Below are 18,000 nucleotides of genomic sequence, written 5' to 3'. Positions count from 1 at the left end.
CATACAACTGCCTAGGATAAGTACAGATTTAGGCAGTAGAATGATTACATCATTTTCTCAAGTAACAAGCCAATAAACTATCTAATCCTTGGGCTATTTCTATAATTCAAACGTAGAAAAATACAATAGTCACCTAACAAATCAATAAGATTCTATTTTTTTTGCTCAGTTTTTTATTTCATTCAAAAGATTAAAATACAAAATACAAAAGAAATAATTTAACAAGAGACAAAACAAAACTAGACAAAAATATTTTAAAATATGAACTAGGACAAAAACATATATTATCCCCTAGTTGAATAATGCCAAATCTATTGCAACAATAATAGCTTCTCCCCTTGCAAAACAGCTCCAAAATTTGCAACCCAGTTGACCTGCCATACATTACACATATAAAAGAAAAAACAGTTAACATATTAATGAGACAAATTAAAGTTCAAAGCACTCTGTTAACAGTCTGTTATTGTAATTTAGTTATAGACTACACAATTTCTTATTTATCACAAATCATCCCGATCATTATATCTGGTGAAACATCTGTTTGGTTCCTAATAATGAAACCCTTCCTTAGGTTTTTAATTGGGACCTTTCCCAACAATTTCATCCCATTTCTAAAGTTCATAAGTCTGTGACGTAAATATCTCTGCCATATCCATTGCTGAATAATTCTTCTTGACAACACAATATTTGTCTTGCCAAAAAGTCCAGTCCATCCTTCATCAAATCCATTATCTCAGAATTTTTTATATTCATATTCTTTTAATCTTTTTTGCAAGATATATATTTTTCAAACCAAATACTTTCTTCTTCACATCTGACACCAACAAATCAGGTTCTAATTCACCTATGGCAAATCAAGTCCCACTATTATTTCATGCTTTTGGATATGATCTTTAGTTTGCACAACTGTTATTGACCCATCACATTTTTTGTTTATATTTTCAAATAAAACCTGTAAGTTGGAGACTATCCTTTTTTCAATTGATTCCCCAAAAAATGTATCTCCTTTTGGAGGCATGAGAAACACTGTGTTCTTTCTTCAAGGACAGGAGAAACAGATAAATCGTAACCCAGCATCCACAGGGAATGGTTCCCCCCATCCCAGGCTTAAAGAAAGAGGAATTTTCCTATCAAAAATTAAGAGATAAATATCAAGGTTCTTCTTTTTTTTAAAAAAAAAAAAAACTAGAAAGAGCAAAATTTCTAATGTAATCCTGTGTAAATGTAGGTCCAATGGATGACTTTCACTGCCAAAAAATTTTTTCACCGCAAACCTCCTTATGATTAAAAAGTATTTGGGAATTTAATAGTAAACAGTGAAACATCAGGAAAATAAGTTGTCCATCAAGGGGTTATAAAATAGGTCAGAAGTAACTAGTCATAATTCAAGAAATTGTAAAGCTGCAAAAAGTGCATTTAAATTAAAACCCAGGCATGCTTAAGGAAAAAAAATAGCAACTGAAGGGAAAAGGTGACCTTCTGACTGAGAATTGCTGCCATCAAGACCCCCTCTCTTCTCCATTGGTGCACAATTATCTGAAGGTTGTCTTGAATTTTTCCTATTGCTTCTTCAAAAAATAGGAAGCAGATTCACCAAATAACCAGTTTTGGTGGCAAAATCAGCTGTTCATCAGCAGGAGAAAAAGAATCACCTCAGGGAGGACCAATAAGATTCTATTTAATTGGGAAAACCATCAATAAAATTCTATTTAATTGGGAAAGCTTTTAGTTGCTTTGACGTTGCTTGTAGCCTTTAGAAATAAACATTGCAAATGTGTTCAAAATACAATTGTCCTTGAACTTTTTATACAGGTAAAATTATATCAATAAAAATTGTGATTAGAGATCACAATTGGGACCAGCAACCTAGTCATTAAGTGAAGCAACTAAGTAAAATTGCAACTGTGCTTATGATCTTACTTCAGCTTTCTTTGCTTTACAGACCTGTGAAGGTCATGAATATGAGGATTGCCTGTACAGTATAAGTTACTTTTTCATCTCTGTTGTAACTGCAAACCAGTTGCTAAATGAGGCTACTGCTAAACAAGATCTACCTGTATTTCCTGTAATTGAAAAATGGGAAAATGCAAACCACAATTAATATATTCCCTTGAGAACTGAGAAACCAAACTGAATATGAATATTTATAAGTACCTTCAGAATAAATGCTATCTTTCAAGTTCTAACACCAGTTCAAACCTCTGCTATTCTTCAAGATATAAAAGAAACAGTATAGTATATAAATGAAGACTAATATAAGCAACATTCAGAGAACATGTTAACCTTAATATATGTAAAGCTAATTTGTGATTCAACTTAAACCTTGACTCAACTGTGATTAAAGTGGATCATTTAACTTGATTTTACCCAAGGTTTACTGCAGATTTATTTACTAAAACCTTGGCACATTAAATGGTCCCAATCTAGAAAACAAGAGTTACTTTAACATATTATTTCTTCTCCTGATTTTGTTTAATACTCCGCTCCCTTCTTAGGATTGAGTACAAAAACCCCAGCCAAAAGGGTTTTCAAGCAAATTACTGTACAAGATTTGTTAAAAACAAAGACAAATTAATAAACAATAAGCAAAGACACTAATTGACAGCCAACAATAAGTAGTTCCCTACAAATTGAGCATTTGCTTTCTGGGTTCTCCAATATTGAATCCAAGGATATGCAAACTCTTCATTCTGAAATATTTAAAGTGAATAATATTATAAAGCAGTGTTGTAAATGTAAAACTGGATGTAGTGCATATTTTGGAAGATTTGACATTTTGTTTAGGAGCTGTTGTGAGTAGGCATGCGGGACATGGAGGCAAAATGCCTCCAAAATGCTGCGAAGACTGTACATCAAACTCAAAATATAAGTTTTATACTTTTGATTTGGATGTTTTATAAAATAAAAATCCAAAATTCAATATGTAAAAGTGCTATCAAGAGAACCAAATCTAGTAAGTGGTGAGTAAACTCATGTAAGTCACATAAATAGTTTCTTAGTATGAATAATAAAATTGCAATTATTTCATGTCCACATAGTTCTGCAAAACTGCTATCAATTGTCTCGGTTAGTTTTAGCCACATGAATTTTATATAAAAAGGAACATTTGAGAGTTTTTTTTAAGAGATCAGCATTTGCTGTAAGTTCCCTATTTTTGGTATAAGGAAGCAAAAACAACCAGTATCTGACAAAAATAATCAAGAGAAAAAGCACAAATGCTTTAATTCAAAAGAAGGTAGCACAGGGGTGGGATTCAGCCAGTTTGGACCGGTTCAGGCGAACTGGTTATGATTTTGTGCAGTTCAGAGAACCGGTAAAATCGACCACCGGCTGGACCCGCCCTCCCCGCCCCCCCTATATATTATCTTTCCTTTACCATCCGGGGCGATGGCATGCAGCTAATCTCTGTGCCTCGCCCGCTCTGCTCACCAAAGGTAAGCATGCCACCTGCTCGCCCTTCGCCTTGGGTTGGGGCCCAGGGACATGCCATTCCCCAGCTCCGGCCTTGCCCCGGAGCCTCTGACTGCTTGCTGTCCGCCTCGGCCAGGTCAGGGAATGCACCATTCCCCAGCTTCAGCCTTGCCCCAGGCCTCCACCTGCATGCCATCGCCCCCCTCTGACCTTAAACTACTGGATGGTTCTTTTTAGCTGGCTGCAGCAGAAATCTTGCAGCTGTACCTTGCCAAGGCTTGGTCACTCATGGAGACGCTCCATGTGTTCTCTGGGTCAGCAGCTGCTTCTCTCCACTGCTGCTCTTGCTGGGAGAGAGAGCATCTCTTGTGCAATTTAGTAGCTGTGAACCACCGCTTTCCTCTAAATCCCATCCGGAAAGTGCACAGCACAGAGAAGCACAGCCATGTTGAATGCTGTTTCTCTGTGCCACAGCATTTTCCAGATGGGAATTAGAGGAAAATGGTGGCTCACAGGTGCTAAATTGCACAAGAGAAGCTCTCTCTCCCAGCAAGAGCAGCAGTGGAGAAAAGCAGTCGCTGCCCCAGAAAGCAGAGATGGAGCAGAACAGGCCCCTAAAGGCTGCTCTGTCGACCCTCAATGCGTGGCGGAAGCTGTGCACACACGCACGGACACGCACTTACATTTTCGGTGAACCGGTTGTTAAATGGGTTGAAACCCACCACTGAGGTAGCGTAGTAATACATTGCTCAGTGTTATTTTAAATTGTTTGAAATGAGTGGCCTTATTATTATAAATTACATTGGCATCAGGTAACAAAAACTTTCCCCTTAAAGATGACACCTACATCAATTCAAAGCTTGTTCATAGATGCGCAACAGTTGGTGAGGCAGAGGAAGTATGCAGGCTGAAGCTGGAGGAAGCTCACATGAAGTCTCAAGGGAGTTTCTTCTTAATGCAGATCAAGACTATCCTCTGCCTCTTGTCAGCCAAGCTATTTTGCAGACAGGCTTATTGGTCCACCAGGAGGCCCATATTCAAAAATAACTCAAGTGACAGGTCAACAGATTCAGTGGATGAACTGCAAGAAATTTTGAGCCATTCATTTCTGATTCACTGGTTGCATTTAGTCACACTACAAGGCAAAACTAGTAATATATTTGTCAATTTCACACCAGCTCCCAAATACATAATATCAGATCTCAAAATGTTTACAAGCAAGCAAAAACACTCCTTCTTTCTAAAAATATAGTTTCTAATCCGGTCATCACATTGATACAAAAATTTGTACCCTAATTTCATAATAACTAAAACTTGCATCAGATACACATCAGTTGCTGAAATTATGATATAATGGGTTCTTTCACTTTTCTATAGTAAACCTATTTATAATAAACCTGTTGCCTGTTTATTTCTAGATCAGCTTGCAAGAAGCCTGACATCAAATCTCTTAAGTGCAGCAATAAAATGCAATGCTGACAACAAATGGCCTCCAGCACTCACAAGTATGCTACGGGAGCGGGCCCCCAACCTTTTGGGCACCAGGGACTGGTTCCATGGAGAGAGGTTTTCTGTGAACCAAAGGGGGCGTGGTTGTGTGTGCTGTCTGTATCCCGGGGATTGGTCTGTGATGCCTGCATCCCGGGGATGGGTCTGTGCTTGTTTGCAAGGACCGGTTTCTGTCATGCCGTGGACTGGACTGGGGATTGGGGATTGCTGTGCTATGGAATATACAAAGCATCACCACAACTCCCACCTCAGTAGTAGTAACTAGGCCACATTACGCTCTTATCAGCAGAAAGAACTGAAAACCTGTAATGTAGTCATTTGGAATAGAACCAGCAAAACATTTCTGGCAGAACTTGGCTCTTTCCCAGTTTAAACCAATTACCTGTGAAGAAAGGGATATATAAAATATATATGTATTAAATACAGGTCTACTGCTTCTTCAAAAGAAGAAAACATGTATTTAAAAACAGGTCTAACACTCTTCCAAAAGAATGCTAGACCTAGGTATGTAAGAAACAAAGCATAGAGCATTGTGAAATGCCTGAGCAGGCACCTCTGTGGAAGTTAGGAACCTAACTTCTCCTGCAGCATAAATCAAAATATCCATGGAAAGTAACCAGGAACAGAGGAAAGGGAGTGTTCCAGCAACAACTAAAAGTATCCAGTAGGAGTTTGGTGGATCCCAGCCAGACATCATCAGGAGACATTCATTGTTCATATAGCAAGACTGGTTGGGAGAATAGGAACAACACAAATTATAATTTGAACAGCTAAAGAAAAATGTAAGCTAGGAATGAGATGAAAGCTGCACTATGAGGACATGGGACATGTCATCTAAAACCACTTAAGGTTTTGAAGACCTATGATCAATCAATCAGAATAGAGCTGGAAGTCCCTTGGAGGTCTTCTAATCCAGCCCCCTCCTTAAGCAGGAGACCCTATACCATGTCAGACAAGTGACTGTCCAATGTCCTCTAAAAACCTCCAGTGATGAAGCACCCACAATTCCTGATGGCAAGCTGTTCCACTGGTTAATTGTCCTCACTGTTAGGAAGTTTCCCCTTAATTCCAAGTTGATTAGTTTTCAACCATTGTTTCTTGTCCTTCCCTCTGTTGCTTTGGAAAATAAGCTGACCCCACTCCTTTTTGTGGCAGCCCCTACCCTTCAGTTGTAGAAGAATTAGGAGGAAAAATAATGTGAGACTTTAAAAATGTAGAAATGTAATCACTTTATATAATTATGCCCAGTTTTTAGAAACCAAAGCCATTCCTCCTTGATTAGATACAAGTGAATACAAGTGGGGGGAAAACAGCAAAAGTAAGACAATGATTAAAATGTTTCCCTGTGCAATGCTGATTTTCTAATTGCATTCAGATTTTTCTTTTCATTTATTTTACCTCATTTGCTTATCAGAGGAGAACTAAAAAAATAAGGTTACCTATCTACTGTTCACTAATACCTGCCACTGTATTCTTATATATAAACCACATCTCAACTGTGCTGGTACAATGCAGTTTATAAAGAGAAATTTATGAAACAGATACCTTCAAAATATAACTTACAGAACAAAATTAAACTTCTAATAGTACTCCATCTATTCTGTTATGTAGTATATAAATTACTAAAATTCTCCTGTCTGTTTACAATTTTCAATTGGGCAAAATGGTGTATAACAGGGCAAATGGGCTAACTTAAAGAATGTATCCAAATCCAGGACACATTATTCCCATTGGATTGAAATTTCAAAGATCTTCACACCATTTATATTGTCAAAGTTGTGGTCAATTAAGCACTGCTACGGTCAGCCATGGTCACAGATCATAATTTCCACTTTTTCCTGCTTTCTACAAGCAAAGTCAATAGGAAAGCCAGTAGGAAGTCGAAAATTGCTCCCACTGCCACTGCTCTTTTTGCCACAACTTAGTTTGTCTAGTTTGATGCCAAGTTAGTGTACTTTAGTTCCTGATTCGGTCTGCAGCTAATATTTTAAGAAACACCTATACCATGTCTCTGCTGCATCTGAAGCACAATATAAATTGAGTTATAGCCTTTCCATTTGATGAGTAGGCTTTAAATTAGCACTCTTTTAAATAACCCCACAACATTTTATGCAGTTAAAAAATGTACAAAATTTCACTCTGTTCAAAACAAGATACACAGTATTTTAGTTAAGAGCATTTTAGCAGGCCAGGATGAAGCATTGGGAAGAATCAAGATAAACGCTGGATTTTTTTTAGTTAACCTGATTAAACATGACTGCTTCTTACATATTAATTTATACTTTATCACACCTTAAGACAACTGTTAACTATAATTATACCAGAACCAAAGCTTTTATTCAAGCACTTCAAAAGGATGAAAGAGAGCTTGTCATCCAATCTGAAAGCAGAAAGAATGGATACTAGTTGCAAATGACAAGTCCAAAGGAAGCCAATTCTGGAAGTAATCCAGAAAACCCTTTCCATCTATCAGAAAAAGCATCTACAGTTGGGAGAATTTTCAAGGAGGGAAAGCAGACCACCATTTTAGAGCTCAATCCAACAGGCTGTTTCTTCCCTGTTAACACAACTGCCTTATGAGAAGAGGAAAAGCAACTTCAAAGACTGCTCCCAACTATGCACTTCACATCTTTCTTCCACAGAGCTATCTGCCATGCTACAGTATGTTCTCAGGGAAGGTTTTTGATCATTTGTAAATATACAGACACTTTTTTCTGCCTAATCTTCTGTAATCAGGTAAACTGTTCTTCTGAATAAATATGCTTTTTTTTTTAATCAGGTAAATCTTTCTTCTGCCAAAATAAAATAAATCCATATTAAGTGGATGAGTGACTTTGGAGCAGTCCTACTCTCTCAACCCAATGAACATTACAAAGCTATTGGGAGGGAGGGGAATGGAGAAGTACACTATGTACAATGCCTTGAGCGTCTAGAGGAAAATGAAATATAAATATTTAGAAACAAACTCTGAAGAAAATCAAACACTTATTGCAAATAAATATTCATAGTAAATAAAAATATTTACTGCAAAATAAAGATCATAAGAGGTTCAATCAACTGCTTCTTCCACTAGTTTTCCTATCAGAATCTGATAGGAACCATCAGAACTGAAACTAACTGTGAAAGAAAATCCACATAGCAACTAACAATGCACATCTATTGCATGAAAACTGTGGTTAAAGCTACTCTAAAAATTAGTTTCTATATTAGTTTAAGGGCTGAAAGTAACTATTCCCTTCACCATATTTACCACAAATCTGTTATCTTATTACAAGTACATGAGAATTTATAGTAGCTTCTTATATCTATATTTATCAATTTTAACAGTGCATTGCTGACTAAAATACATATAGCAAAGAAAAATAGAAGGCATTTGTAAGTTACACGATTTTGCAATTTAAAACTTAATAACAGTCTGTTAACTATGCATATCCATAACTATGCATAAAAAAGCATACAAATCTATAGTGCAAGAAACTGATTACTGCAAAGGCAATTCTCAAAAAAGAAGGAATTGCATTTCTTCAGATGTTCCAAGCCAAGCTACTTTAAACATTTTAACTGTTTGATACAATCACATGTATAGAAAACATGTTGTGATTGAAATGTAAAATCCATGATAAAAGCAGTTGCTTTATTAAGTCAACTTACTGAACACAAAGTAAGATGCAGCCTTTTGAAGTTTCCAAAATTGTCAGTTAAAGTAAGAAATAAAAGGAGGAAAGCCAGCAAATGTTGAAGGTTTATGATCTGCATTTCATCACATGTTGTGTTCCCAATCTACTATATATAACCCTAGAAGCTAGTCAAACTACCAACTATGATATCCTTTAGTGCAAATTGAAACGTTAGCTTTAGGTTCAATATATTATAGAAAATTGATCAAGCAATTACAGATATAATTTGCAAACATAATCCTGAAATATATTTGCAACTTCCAAATACCCTCTGGATTACAACTCTGATCTACTTCCTCCCACACTGTAAACATTAGATTATTTCCCACTCCCTCAATGAATTCTAATTAGAAGTATAAATTATGTGCATTATTATAATAGGAAAGTTCATTCCCAGTCTTTAATGAACCCTTATTCTTAATAAAAAGACACTCGGTCGTCAAAACTAATGAATAAAATCTGTGGATGGGTTGGTAAAGAATTCTGAATTTATTCACAAGTCTGAAGTGAGATCGGCTGAGATTTCTTTCAAACTTCGGGAAAAACGCGATTATTCAATTACTCTACACTGCAAATTACGGCGAACTTGAAGAAAAGGCACCCACGTCTAAATTGTTTCAGATGGATCGCAACTTCAATAAGATGCAGCGCTAAGAAGAACGCCTTCAGTTGTTCCCTTTCCACCGCAGTTCCTAGTGTGCAACCTTCTTTCTTCCCTCCTTCCCTTCTTATCTCCCCAAAGGCTGTTTCCGACACCGGGGCTTATCCCATTTAAACGACGATGCTTCCAAGGCCGCACCTCTGCACCGAGGCTGGGCTTGTTCAACGCAGCCCCCTTCGGTATTCCTCCGCGCTGCTCCTAGCACAAACTTATTAAGCGCCGCGGAAGAAATCGGCATTTTATGTCCCGGAAGCTTGAACTTTCACGGAATTTGGAATTTGAGGGAGACCCGCCCAAATCCACGAGAGGTGGGCCGCCCCGGTTAGGCCGCGCCAGTGGAAATGAATGCATTTCAAGTGTGCGCGGCCACCTGCACGCGAGCCGCCCTGCAGGGACGCCCACCGCCACACAAATGAAAAGAAGAGCCGCCTGGCGCGGGGTCCCTCTTCTTCTCGGACGGAAAGCGGAAGGAAAAATCGATGGAAGTTTTTCTCACCCAGCTTCGTGCCGAGGAGGCCCTGTGGGTTTCTCCTCACGCCCAGAGATGCAAGCCGTTCCGAGGGACGGCCTCACTCCCCCTTCAGCTCTTGCCCCTCGGGATTACCCCCGCGCTCCTTTCCAGGGCCGCCGGACACTCGAAGTTTCCTGCCTGAGTCAAACCGGGAAATCGTGCAAGGAAACACCCTTCCTCCCACTCCGGCTCCTCCCCCGTCCCGACAGAAACCCTCGGCCATCTCTTTCGGAAGCAAGTCAGTCCGCCCAGGGAACTATCCGCGGCTCCTCCTTCGAGCGACGGAATTCCCTTCTGATCTTCACGCCGGTTTTTAGTAGAAGAGAGCGGAGCTCCCAAGGCTTCTACTCACAAAGGGGGAGAAAAAAAAGTTGCTTTCTACATACCTGCAAATACTGTCACCTGTGATCTCATGAGGTGAATTGCCACCCCTGAGTCTTTATTGAGAGAAAACAGAAAGCCAAGTAGTAACAGAAGTTAGGGTGTCCTGTTTAACCGTAAACTGAAGTTGCAAAATTTGACTGATACGAGGTAGTCCTCGATTTAACAACAGGGGTGAAATGCTCCCGATTCGGACCGGATGGCCCGATCCAGTAGCCATGGTGGTGGGTGGTTCAGAGAACCGGTAGCAAAAATCCCTGCCCCCCCCATGTCCAGCTGAGCCGCACAATCATCAGAGGCTTTTTTTTAACTTTTAAAAGCATTTTTTCTACAACCTCTTCCAACGAAAAAATGCTTTTAAAAGTTAAAAAAAAAAGTCTCTGATGATCACACAGCTGGGATCGTCAGAGGCTTTTCAAAGCATTTTTTTCTGCAACCTCTTGGCCGAAGAGGTGGTAAAAAAAATGCTTTGAAAAGTCTCTGACGATCCCAGCTGAGTTTGCCTGATCTGCAGAGGCTTTTCAAAGCATTAGAAAAAATGCTTTGAAAAGTTAAAAAAAAAAAAGTTGGCCACGACTACCCAGTCACATTACCCACCCACCCACCAAGCCATGCCCACAGAACCCGTAGTAACGAATGTTACATTTCACCCCTGCTTAACAACCATTCCTTTAGTGACTGTTTGAAGTTACAATGGCACGGGAAAAAAGTGACTTACCACCATTTTTTCACACTACATTGCAGCATCCCCATGGTCATGTGATTAAAATTTGGACGCTTGGCAACTAGCATGTATTCAAGATGGTTGCAGTGTCCTGGGGTCATGTGATCACCTTTTGCAACCTTCTAACAAGCAAAGTCAATGGGGAAGTCAGATTCACTTAACAACCATGTTATGAACTTAAGTGATTCACTTAACAACTGTGGCAAGAGGTCGTAAAATGGGTCAAAACTCAACTTAAAAACTTTCTTATCAAAAGAATATTTTGTCTCAATTGTTGTTGTAAGTCAAGGACTACCTGTAGATTGTGAATCCAGAAGGAATCTCTTCATAAACTGTATCCAGGCTACAGAATGACTCCTGCCAAAACCGTAATATATTGTTTTTGGTTTTATTGATGGACTACAACTACATTAACTGTGAACTCTGATTTGCAAGTGGGGCAAGGTTGCATACCATGCTAAGCAAAAGCAAATCACATTTTATTTATTTTATTTGTTTAAATTTCTATACCGCCCTTCTCCAAATAGGACTCAGGGCGGTGCACAGCCTAAGTAAAAACAAAACATACAAAATTTAAAAAACAGTATTAAAATAATTAGATATTCTGGCCGTAAATTAAAACAACCCAATTTAAAACCAATTTAAAATTTAGCTCAAGCCAGCCCAGCTAGTTGAAATAAATAAGTTTTCAGGGCCCGACGAAAAATCCGGAGGTCTGTTATTATACGTAACTCCGGGGGTAGGTCGTTCCAGAGGGCGGGTGCCGCCACAGAGAAGGCTCTCCCCCTGGGGGTCGCCAGCCGACATTGTCTGGCGGACGGCACCCTGAGGAGGCCCACTCTGTGCGAGCGTACTGGCCGGTGGGAGGCTATTGGTGGCAGTAGGCGGTCTCGTAAGTACCCCGGCCCTAAGCCATGGAGCGCTTTAAAGGTGGTCACCAACACCTTGAAGCGCACCCGGAAGACTACCGGGAGCCAGTGCAGCTCGCGCAGGAGAGGTGTCACATGGGAGCGCCTCGTCGCCCCCATAATCCCCCGCGCGGCTGCATTCTGGACCAGCTGGAGCCTCCGGGTGCACCCCAGGGGGAGCCCCATGTAGAGAGCGTTGCAGTAGTCCAGGCGGGAAGTGACTAGTGCCTGAGTGACTGTGCGTAGAGAGTCCCGATCTAGAAAGGGGCGCAACTGGCGTATCAGGCGAACCTGATAAAAAGCCCCCCTGGCCACGGCCGTCAAATGGTCTTCTAAAGACAGCCGTGCGTCCAGGAGGACGCCCAAGTTGCGAGCCCTCTCCGTGGGGGCGAGTGATTCGCCCCCAATAGCCAGCGATGGCGTCAGCTGGCTATATCGGGACGCTGGAAGCCACAGCCACTCGGTCTTGGAGGGGTTGAGTCGGAGCCTGTTTCTCCCCATCCAGGCCCGCACGGCCTCCAGGCACTGGGACATCACTTCAAGGGCATCGTTGGGGTGGCCTGGGGTGGAGATGTACAGCTGGGTGTCATCAGCGTACTGATGGAACTCCACCCCGAAGCCACGGATGATCTCACCCAGTGGCTTTACATAAATGTTGAACAGAAGGGGCGAGAGGACCGACCCTTGTGGCACCCCACAAGCAAGGTGCCTCGGGGTCGACCGCTGCCCCCCCGTCAACACAGATTGCGACCGGTCAGAGAGGTAGGAGGAGAACCACCGCAGAACGGTGCCCCCCACCCCCAACCCCGCCAACCGGTGCAACATGATACCATGGTCGATGGTATCAAAAGCCGCTGAGAGGTCTAACAGGACCAGGATAGAGGAGCAACCCCTATCCCGAGCCCTCCAGAGATCATCCACCAACGCGACCAATGCCGTTTCCGTGCTGTGCCCAGGTCGGAAGCCGGACTGGAGCGGGTCTAGATAGACAGTTTCATCCAGGTACCGGGGAAGCTGTTGTGCTACCACACTCTCAACAACCTTCGCAACAAAGCGAAGGTTGGAGACTGGACGATAGTTAGCCAAAACAGCCGGATCCAGAGAGGGCTTCTTGAGGAGGGGCCTCACAACCGCTTCTTTCAAAGCGGCCGGCAGGACCCCCTCACTCAAAGAAGCGTTAACAATCTTCTGGAGCCAGCCTCGTGTCACCTCCCGGGAAGCCAGTACCAACCAGGAGGGACACGGGTCCAATAAACATGTGGTCGCATTCAGCCGTCCCAGGACCCTGTCCATGTCCTCGGGAGCCACAGGATCGAACTCCCCCCAGATAACACTCTCAAGACCTGCCTCAGTCATCCCATCCGGACATACCCAGTCAGAGGCCAGCCCTTCCCGAATCTGAGCGATTTTGTCATACAGATACTGCACAAAGTCCTCAGCTCGGCCCTGCAAGGGGTCATCCCACGCTTCCAGATGGAGGAGGGAGCGGGTCACCCTAAACAGGGCGGCCGGGCGATTATCTGATGACGCGATAAGAGCGGCAAAATAGCTAGATTTTGCTGCTTTTATTGCCACTAGGTAGGTCTTAATATGAGACCTCACCAGTGTTCGGTCGGATTCGGAGCGGCTGGTCCTCCAACTACTCTCCAGGCGTCTTTTCCGGCGCTTCATCTCCCTAAGCTCCTCGGAGAACCAAGGAGCTAGGTGAGTTCGGTGCCGGGTCAGAGGCCGCAAAGGCACGACACGGTCCAAGGCCCCGGCAGCCGCACTATCCCAGGCGGCCACCAGGTCCTCAGCCGAGTCGTGAGTCATAGTCTCAGGAAATGGCCCAAGCTCCATCTGGAACCTATCAGGGTCCATCAGGCGCCTGGGGCGGAACCACCTGGTCGGTCCCGCCTCCCTGCGGCGGGGTGCAGCGGTTAGAAAGTCCAGTCGAAGGAGCGAGTGGTCAGACCATGACAAGGGTTCGATGACTATATCCCCTGTATCAAGGCCACTCGACCACTGACCAGAGACAAAAACTAAGTCCAGAGTGTGTCCACCCATGTGAGTGGGGTCATGAATTAACTGAGTAAGGTCCATGGCCGTCATGGAAGCCATGAACTCCCGAGCCACCTCAGACGTTTCGCCGACAGATGGCAGGTTGAAATCCCCCATGACTAGAAGTCTGGGGGTACCAACCGCCACCTCAGCTATGACGTTGAGCAGCTCAAGCAGGGCCGTTGCCACGCGGCAGGGAGCCAGGTACGTGATCAACAAGCCCATCTGTACTCCACGACCCCATCTCACAAAAAGGGACTCACATCCGGCTATCTGTGGAACAGTGGTCTCCCTCGGATCAAGACTTTCCTTTATAATAACCGCCACCCCCCCACCCCTGCCCTGAGCTCTCGGCTGATGGAATGCTCGGAAACCTGGTGGGCACATATCCACGAGGGGAACCCCCCCCTCATGGCCCAACCAGGTCTCCGTAATACCTGCCAGGTCCGCTCCCCCCTCCTGAATAAGATCGCAAATGAGGGGGGCTTTATTTACCACGGACCTGGCATTGCACGACAGCAGCCGAAGGCTCGGGCCCTGAGAGTCTGAACTGCCTGGGATACGAGAAGGGCTATGGGGACCGGGGCGCGCCACCGCTCGAAGATAGCGAGTGCGCGCCCCCACCACATGATGCGGCCCCCTGCTCCCGCCGTATCTGCCCCTCCCACTCAACACATTGATAGAAAAGCCCTCGACAGAATGGACTCTAATGTCCCCCTTACCCCCGGAATCTGCACCCTCCGTGGCCCCACTAACAGCTGGGCCGGACCCCTCCCCCCGTGGGTTAACCCCCAAACCCACACAACCCTCCCACCCCTTAAAATCCCTTAAAAATCTATCAAAAAGTTTCCCTAAAAAACCCCTCAATCCCCTTTTTGCAGCATGCCACCTCTCGGGGTGCCAAAGCCCGTCATAAAGGTAGGCCCTTGATAAAGTAGAGGGCCACACCTGCGAGAGGGGGGAGTCTCGCAGAATAAGAAGTTCTGTTGGTGAATACATCTAATCAATCAGTTAATTAATTAAGCTGGGGGAAGTCCACGGCCTGGGGGTAATCCAGATAGTCCAAGGTCTGGGGAGGGACATTCAGTCAATTCCAAGTCAATAAAGTCAATAAATCCAATAAATCCCACTGCTCTCTCACAGCAGTGGATGGAGTCTTAAGCCACTTTGAGGCCAGATGTTAACACCAGCTGCCCTCTCACGAAAGCTGGGAAGGGCCAGAAACCGCAGTCATCGTCCGGCTCCATACAAGGCTTGAAATCTGAGATATCTCACTCACGAATCAGGAGGCAAATCAGGGGGCTGTAGATGTCCATGGGAGGCAAATATCATCCTATTGTTCAGAGGAACCTCCAGATAATAAGTGGCCTCACAGAGGCTAACAAACCACGTGGGGCATAAGAGCTTGGCCTCAGGTCTTTTCCAACCATCAGAACCAGCAATGTTTTTAGCTCGCCCCCATCCACATAAGGGAGGGGGGGGAAAAACCTCTGGGAGAGCCAAGAAGAGGCTCCCTCCAAGTAAGCCTCCCATCTAAGTTGTAATAGCAGTTCCAAAGAAACTGACATTACTAGTATATTGTGGTCAGAGGCTCCTCGCGCTCCCGAGCAAGTTCCTCCTCCTTTTCGCCCCCTCTGGTGCCATCCCTCACAGCCGCTCGTCCCAGTATTGTAGCAAGTGCCAGCCCGACGATCCCAGCTCTCGAAAAAATCTCCATCCATCGCTGGGAAGCCCCTGCCGTCCCCTCGGAGCTCCGGGGAGAAACTGCATCGCCGACGCCGCCACCGCCCACTCCACTGGTCCGGCAGCTGCGGGGAGACGCCGAAGCCGCTCTCCCTGCTCGTAAAACTGCAGCGCAGCCGCCTCCGTCTCCTCCCGACCATCGCGTTCTGGAAAGCTGCCAGCTCTCAAAAAGACAGCATCCGATTGGTGGGAAGCTCCCCTCACCAGACATGGGGCAAAATTAGCTGGTCCGGCCCCCGAAAACCCCCAAAAGCCGGGGAATCTCCCCCAGGTATCACCGCCGCTCAGCAAGGAGCGTCCATCTTGGACATGCGCAGGAGGCTTCTTAATAGTGGGAATCATACAATATAGACTGTATCATTCATGAGCTCTATAAGCCTTAAACTTTTATATTTAGGATTCATTTGTATCTAGGAGGGTCAATTTAGTGGTTAAGGCATCAGGCTAGAAACTAGACGACCATGAATTGTAATCTCACCTTAGACACAAAGCCATCTTGGTGACTGTGGGCCATTCACTTTCTCTTAGCCCTAGAAGGTGGCAATGAAAAACCACTTCTGAAAAACCTTGCCAAGAAAACTGCAGGGACTTGTCCAAGCAGTGCCTGACAATAGATTTTTTTAAAAAAAATCTGAGATCTTTCCCAAAAATCTGTCCCAGAAAAATTTGACCCCAGCAAACTTTGTAACTCACATGTTTAGTTCAGCTCTAATACCAAAACAGGAACAAAAACTTACGTCTTTTTCCGGTCATGAAGTTATGGCCATGAAAGTTGTCATGGTATGTGCTCAAAATTGTGGAACTTTTGTATTTCCCCTACAATTTTTCCAGAATGTGACAGCCAATACAAAACTAATTAACATATATTTGCATACAGAAGTTTTGGCAACCTGGTCCAGTTGCATATATTTACTTTTATGTGCAGTTGTGTAAATTAAAAACAAGTGAATGTGGCAAATGCAAAAGTTTGGACTTTGAAAAATCTCTTTTGCCAGAAATGGCAACATTCCTATAGTTTTTGCTTTCTTGCTTTTAGAACCTTTCCCCTTTTTCCTTGCAGAACTGCTCTAGTTCACAAATATTTTTGAGTCTCCTTACATGCATCAGGTGTTTGAGGTGTTTCCTCAGATAATCAATTCCGGGGAATGTGAAGGATGTTCCAAAACTTTTCTTTCTTGCAAATATTCATGGTTGGTTTGGCAGTGTTTCAGATTGCAGCCTGATGAAATATCTACCCTCTTTTTAGCTTTAATTTCTAAAATGATAGGACATTACCTTCTAAAATATACTGATATTTAATTGAATTTATCCCCCTTTCCATCTGCAAAATATATGCTGTGCTGCTGGATGTTACCCCACCCCCAAAGCATAACAGAACTATCCATATCCTTAACAGGTCCTTAATCCTTAATCCTTAAGAAGTCAAAGTTTCTTAAATTATTGCACCCTTTTTTCTTGTCTAGTTCTGACTGAATACTACAGTGTAGCTTTATCAGTTTGAAGTATTTTGTTCCAAGGTGTTTCAGCTATTCAGTTTTCTTTTATGTATCTTAGAACATTACTTTTGTGTTTCTTTCTGCCAATTCTCCATTCAGATTACCACTGTATAAGCAATATTGTACTGTGGTCTTATGAACACTCCACTCAGCTACATTTTTCAGCAGATCATTAAGTGATCAGTGTTGTTTTTTGCAGAATGACCAATTTGGGATCAGTTCTGAGGGGGGATTTTTTTGGTCTTCAACCCTTATGCCATAATCATTGGAGGAATTGTATATTTGTACTGTAAGGAAAATGTTATATTCACATTATTTGTGAACTAACATCAACAGCAGATACAGGTAGTCTTTAGTTAACAATGATAATTCAGAACAGGAACTCTATCATCAAGCAGTGTGGTCATAAAACTCAATATCATGTCAAGAATGAAAACAAATGTATGTGTCCCAGGATAATGTTGCAGGTAACTTCTCTCTAGCCGAGTCTAGCACAATCTGGTCCCGGTGACTGATCCAGATTGGATCCTGCATCAATATCATGGGACTGTGTCGACTTACAATGGCAATTATAGTTGTAACTGTTTTCCCACATGATCACTAGGCACAATGTCATGTGACTGCTGTTTATAACCCCTTCAATGTCATGCTCTCCATTTATTTTGATTATCAGAAGCTGGCAGTTAAGGTCACAAGTGGTGGTCAAGTGACAGCAGGATACTGCAAAAGTCACAACTTTGAGGATTCTTTGTTAAGTTTCCTACTTCAACATTGCATCATATGTTTCTTTCTTCAGCATTGTCGTAACTTCAAATGGTCACTGAATGAATGGTTGTTAAACTAAGTCTCCCTGTCATTGCAAAATTTAAAAGCTCAATAATATTTATTAAAATGCCAAAATATTAACTGTATGCAGTATAAAAATTGATACTCATAAAG

At 42.9% G+C, this 18,000-nt stretch overlaps 1 protein-coding gene across 4 annotated transcripts in view; it reads right to left on the bottom strand.

Annotated features, from left to right (window-relative positions):
• CYFIP1 (cytoplasmic FMR1 interacting protein 1) overlaps positions 1-10,119 on the bottom strand; it is a 59,637-nt gene extending 49,518 nt beyond the window's left edge. For 2 of the 4 annotated variants that reach the window (XM_034431387.3, XM_034431385.3), the window contains exon 1: positions 9,755-10,119. The gene's annotated coding sequence lies outside the window, so the exon portion shown is untranslated. Of the gene's footprint in view, positions 1-9,202 lie in introns of all 4 variants that reach the window. The other 2 variants (XM_034431386.3, XM_087895324.1) reach the window with 2 other exon arrangements.
• Positions 10,120-18,000: the final 7,881 nt, after the last annotated feature.

This window comes from Pantherophis guttatus, chromosome 5 (assembly GCF_059756535.1).
Source record: "Pantherophis guttatus breed Tessera chromosome 5, ASM5975653v1, whole genome shotgun sequence".
NCBI lineage: Eukaryota > Metazoa > Chordata > Lepidosauria > Squamata > Colubridae > Pantherophis > Pantherophis guttatus.
The sequence above is the reverse complement of the archived record's forward strand: the minus strand, read 5'-3'. Positions and strand labels throughout refer to the sequence as shown.